Source organism: Thalia democratica, unplaced genomic scaffold, assembly GCF_965202585.1.
Source record: "Thalia democratica unplaced genomic scaffold, ktThaDemo2.hap1.1 HAP1_SCAFFOLD_64, whole genome shotgun sequence".
Lineage (NCBI taxonomy): Eukaryota > Metazoa > Chordata > Thaliacea > Salpida > Salpidae > Thalia > Thalia democratica.
In genome coordinates, this window is record NW_028139250.1 from 137,998 (window position 1) to 144,094 (window position 6,097).

The window sequence follows — 6,097 nt, forward strand, 5'->3', positions numbered from 1 at the left end:
AAAGGTTTCATGTAAGAATCGATCAGCATGTTCCGAAAGTCCTTTGAAAGCTGGTTTGATAGCCGTCGGACAAACAAACAGAAAATACTTCTCGGCGATTGGGCAACATTTTTTGGACAATCCTGAGCGTGCTAAAATTATAAAAAGGAGAATTTTTCAGTCTTAGTGAGAGTGGAGAACTCTTTTTAACTCCATATTCTTGAAGCCTTATGTATTCAATCTTTAAGGCCCAGTTTATGTAAGCAGAAAAAGTTCGTATACCAAACTAGACTTTTTAAATCCTTATATAAGGAATTTAAAAGTAATTAGTTTCTTGTAAAATTTTATTTTAAAGTACATATAGTTATAATTTTTATCGCTTGTTTATTTTAGATTGTTTTAATTCTAATGAGTTTTATTAGTATACCAATGTATATAGCATAAGCACTTACTTAATTTTAACATTCGATTATTACGTCATTTTATATTTTAAAACTTTAAAGTACAGTATGATTTTATTTCAATTTGTATTAATTCTACCTTAGTAAGATACTATTTCTGATGAGCCTTACTACGAAAGTACTAAAATGAATTTAAGAAATTGAAATGTATTCTGTTATATTTTTTGAAAAAAATGTTTTAACATACTAAAAATTTGTTGACTAAAACAGTGATGACTATTAAAGTACTAATTTTACAAACAAGACTTCAGTTTTTAATTTATATTTAATACTTTTGGTTTTTAATTAGTTCTTAGGTACCTTTTAACCTAATGACACAACATTTTAAATACAACTGTATTAATTTATTCAGAAATATGAAAGATAAAACTACAGTTTTTTAAACTTTACTTATTCTAAACAAAATATTATTAATTAAATTATTATTAGTAGGATTTAAATAGTTTCATAAGAAAAACGTCACGTTTACGCTTCTCTATATATTTTAAAAAACGATTTTGTAACTTTCACATAACCTTTTACTTGCAGCAAACTAACTGGTCCAACGGTATATTTGTAAAGGACAGCCAAACTTGGTGAAAAGTCATAAAAATTTATGCTATACTGTACTGTTTATAAAACTTTTTAAAAAGAGTAGACAATAGACAAACAAAATATTTGGTGTACATTAGATAATCGAAATGTTTAATACAATAAAAAAAATATTCTATGATTTAATTGTTATTATTTTTCGAAAAATGTTTCTACTCATTTTCAACTGACGAAGAAGTACAGTTTAAACCAAGATTTCGCAAAGTAAGAATTATCGCCTCTAAAACGGGGCGTTTATTTAGTATGGCAGCAAAAAGTAACCGGGTAATTAGTTAGAAAAGGGACGACTATCTAATAAATAGGGTCGATAAATTATTAAACGTCTTCCAAGTGGGCGTTTATAAAAATAAATTTTGTTCAACTCTGGTTCAAAATAATACTTAATACAGTATATACTAGTTTCATTAGTATTTTGACTTATACAAAACTATCTATGCATACTGTTGTAAAAATGTATTGTTTATTGAATGACAAAAAATACGCTCAAAAGGTTTGGTCCAAGGACCTTGTGTAAAAAAAACTTTCAGTTATTGAGTCATACACCAGAACAGTTTAACGTCATGCCCAGGACAAATGTTGTGCACCTTTTTATACTTCTAGAAGTTCTGCTATAAAATAAAAAAAGATCTTTTTTGACAAGTAAGACAATCGTGGTGGCTTTTTAAAAGTTAGTAACTTTAAAAATACTGGTCTTAACATAAAAGTTAAAAGTTAAAGTAAGTTTTTCAATGTAAAAACTATAAATATTTAATGCTCTACTGCAAGTAAAAGTTCCAGACTGGAAAACTAACGATGAAATATTCATTTCAGTACTGTTGAGTGCTGGTAGTCTAAAATCATTATATGAAAAAAAAATAAGTAAAGCTCAATGTAATCAAAAATGGGTAAATTGCGCTAAATTATATTAATTAACAAACTTTTTTAAATGAGTGATTTATGTTTAGTTGTTTTATTTAAAATCAATACCAAACTATTTAAATTAAAAAAAGTCTGTAATTTTAAAAAGTTAAGTTTTTGATACTTTAAAGTATGTTAAGGTTTACAGACTTTCGATTATTTGTTTTTTTCGTTCACTAAATATAAACTAGCTTGTCTTGAACAAGACATAAAAAGGTATCCGGGTGGTGCGACTCAATAACCGAATGGTTTTTTCGTGCACCAGGTCCTAGGACCAAATATTTTGAGCGTTTTTTTGTCTTTAAATAGACTATATATATGTATAGTTTAAATAAACTTAAAAGGTCATAAAAAAGAATAAATTTAATCTTAGTTTTGTAACAAACTAATTAAAAAAAGAAATCTTAAAAGGCGTTTTTAAAATTGTTTATTTAATTTTTAACTTAGTTTTTTTAACAACTTCAAAAGACAAAAAAAATAGTTAAAAACTTTCTAGTAATGTTCTACTTTTTATAAAATATTAATTTGAAGTATTGTTATATTATAACTTATTTTTACTTATGTTTATATCATTTCTCAAATCAAAATTATAAACTAAACAAACTTTTCTTTCGTTGCATAAACCCAAAAAGTTTCAAAACATTAATGAAAATGTCAAGCATTTTAAAGTATTTCTATTGATAAAGCTTTAAAAAATGAGCTAGATAAGTTTTGATAAAATGTTTTATAAAACAAGCATATCTTTAACATTACGTACTAAACAATTTAAACAACCTTATACATTTATTATGACGTCAAACTTTAAATTTATACAGTTTTGCTTTAAGTCTGAAAGTAATTTAATAAAAATTTCTAGATTAATTTTATAAAAATAAAAAAACATGAAAAGTATATTGATTTGCTTGATTGGTTTTGGTTTTTTCTCATCGGGTAAAATTGTTTCAATTAGAAGACCTCGACCTCTTCGTATAGCTTCGTTGCCACGTCACCTTACCAAAATAGTTTCGATATGTATTCAGGATACCTCAAAGCAGGAAACGGAAATAACTTGTTCTATTGGTTTGTAAACAGCTATATTACTATAATTATATATATATATATAAGCTGAATGATTTTCTAATTATAGTATTCATTTTTTAGCCAGCAGTTAGGTTGCCTTTTTATAAAATTATTTTGTCTCAAAATATTATTTTTCTATTAGTTTGTATTCTAGTTATACTTGAAATTTTTTTTATTCAAACAGTTAAGTATAAAACATACAAAATATCATTTTAAAACAACAAAGGTTGAATGAAATGGAAAAATCAAAGTCAAAGAAGTCACTTATAATTTGGTTACACGGAGGCCCAGGATGCTCTTCACTTCAAGCTTTGTTTAATGAACATGGACCTTATTATGTTTGTTTTACCTTAACATGATTATATAAAACTGTTGTCTGATAATTATTTACTTTTTTTTTTTATAAAGACAAATAACTTTTATCTAACAAACATAAAAGTTGCGTGGTTTACACATTTGAATGCTGTTGCTCAAATAAATATATTGGTCAAACCTCTAGGCACCTTGAAACCAGAATTAAATAGCACATTCCAAAGTGTGTAAGAGAAAACATTAAAAATCAGCCAAAGACAATTAGTATTGCAATAAAAATATTAAATTTTTGGAAAAAGCTATAATGAAACGAAATTTAAAATATTAAGAAGTTAAAACAATAGCTTTAACTTGGTCAAAATTGGAGTCATATACGTTCATTTAAATAAACTTAAAGTTGTGTAAGCAGAAAGATTTTGATTATTCATTATCCTTGTTTAGTTAATTAGTGATCTCATGTTATATTTATCTATGTTTATCTAGAACTTTTATTACTTATCTGTCATGTTTTTTGCTTGATTAACTAATTTCAGATGTAATTATAGAGCTATATAAGTTTAAAATTATCTTTATTTTGTTACAATTGTATCACACTGATGAAAATTAGTTGAAATATATGTGTTGAATAAAAGACCTCGTTTGTTTTTAATCAAGTACAATAGCAGATTATTGTTCAAAACTTTAAAAGTCAATTCTTATTATTAATTATTGTTTTATTAATATGCTTTTTTACAACTTAACTTTGTAAGACTACGTCAGAATTAACTTAGAATTTGAATCTTATAAAAAAATTTAAAACTGTTTTAAATTTAATTTAACTTTTGAAAAGGATTCAAGTAGATTCGAAATGCTTTAAGTTTACAAATTATTGTAAATAAAAATATATTGTTGTTAAGTTGCAAGTGGTGTTTAACTATAGTAATAATTTAGGTAAATGTAAAGGGTATTCCTTTAGCACAAAAGGTCTCGACAAAACTTATTTTGGAAAAAATATTAATATTAAATTTATTTAGTTCTTTCTTATCTAGCTTCTGAATTGATAAAAATACCAAATCTTCTATGCTTATTCCGTTTACTGTAGTGCTTTACCGTATCCCGGCTAGAAAAGGACCTGGATATTTATTATTAAATAAAAAACCTAATAATCCTAAAATGTTAATACAGTAAGAATTCAAAAACTTGCCTAAAAAATATTACAAGTAGTTAAGTTAAAATAAGTATAAATTTCAAATAACGGTTTTGTATAAAATCCAAAATACTTTAATAAAAATTTCTCAAAAATAGATCAAATGCCGTTATTCGGAGTATATTTTGATATATATAGATATATATATATATGTACGTCATAATCTATTTGTGCAAAAATTTTTTAACTTTCATTAGTGATTTAGTTTTGTGCTTTATTTTAAACTTGTTTTGAAGCTGATGAGTGAATAGTCACGAAACTCGAGTACTTTGAGTTTTGCATCTTTAAATAACCTTTTTAATAATAAGGCCCTCAAGGTGGCTCAGTGTGAAAAATTTAATTTATTAAGTTAAATAACTTAATTATGTATATATATATATATATATATATATATATATATATATATATATATATATATATAAAATAAGATTAATGTTTAAACGTAAACACTTTCAACTGAGCCCACTTGAAGGGCTTTTAAATAATTTATTCAAATGGCGATTTTAAAAATTCTGGAACATATGTTTCACAAAGCTTTAATTTTTCATAAAGCTTTGATCATCAGCCAGTTAAATTCAAAATACAAAGCACTGTACTAAACAAAGATACATTATCTTTGTTTAGTACAGTGCTTTGTATTTTGAATTTAACTGGCTGATGATCAAAGCTTTATGAAAAATTAAAGCTTTGTGAAACATATGTTCCAGAATTTTTAAAATCGCCATTTGAATAAATTATATATATATATATATATATATTAAAGGTTTTATACAAAGTTCTGATCGATAGTGCTCGACAAATCAAATTGGAGCTTAATGTTTATTTAATTATATAAAAACTATAATTTAAACAGCTGTTTCACACATTGAAATGTAAAATTTCATGTGATCGTCAGTAAGTTACAGTTTATTATAATAGTGAACAGAAATTTCGATTTTTAGAATTTTTTATAATAATTATGACGTAGTAATGGTACAGTTTATTGTACGATTAGTTGAATTTGAAATACGCTGTGAATGCTATTCTATGCTTTTTAGGAAAGTTTAAAAGGTTAATTTTGGAAAAATGTTTTAAGCTATTAGAAAAAATGTTTAGGCTTTTGGGAAAAATGTTATAAAGTGCTATAAAATACTCGTGTTTGCCGCTTCGATTTTATTTTGTTTTAATATTTAGTTGGTTTTAATTTTGTTAAAAAAGTATTTTTGATAATGGATGCATATGTTTTGTCTTTCGCTTTTCTTGTTTAGTGTTACGTTCTTATCTGATTTTTCGATTTCTATTTTTTCTAAGTTACAAAGTTTGCAGCCGAATTTAGTATTGAATTTTATTTTGTCCTGTTTAATATTTCCCATTTAATTTTGTAGTCCTGTATTGTTATCTTTTAAGTTCCATATGTAATTCGCTAGTTCTGTTGTGTGTCTTTTGTTAATATTGTTGAATGATGATTTGTGGTTTCTGTATCTTTGTTTAAAGGTATTTCCTGTCGACCCTATATACTGCTTTTGTTGTTTTATTTGATGTTACTGTTGCTTTATAAATTATATTTGACAGTTACTGTTTGCTTTATAAATTATATTTGACATAATTAATTAATTATAATTAATTATAAGTG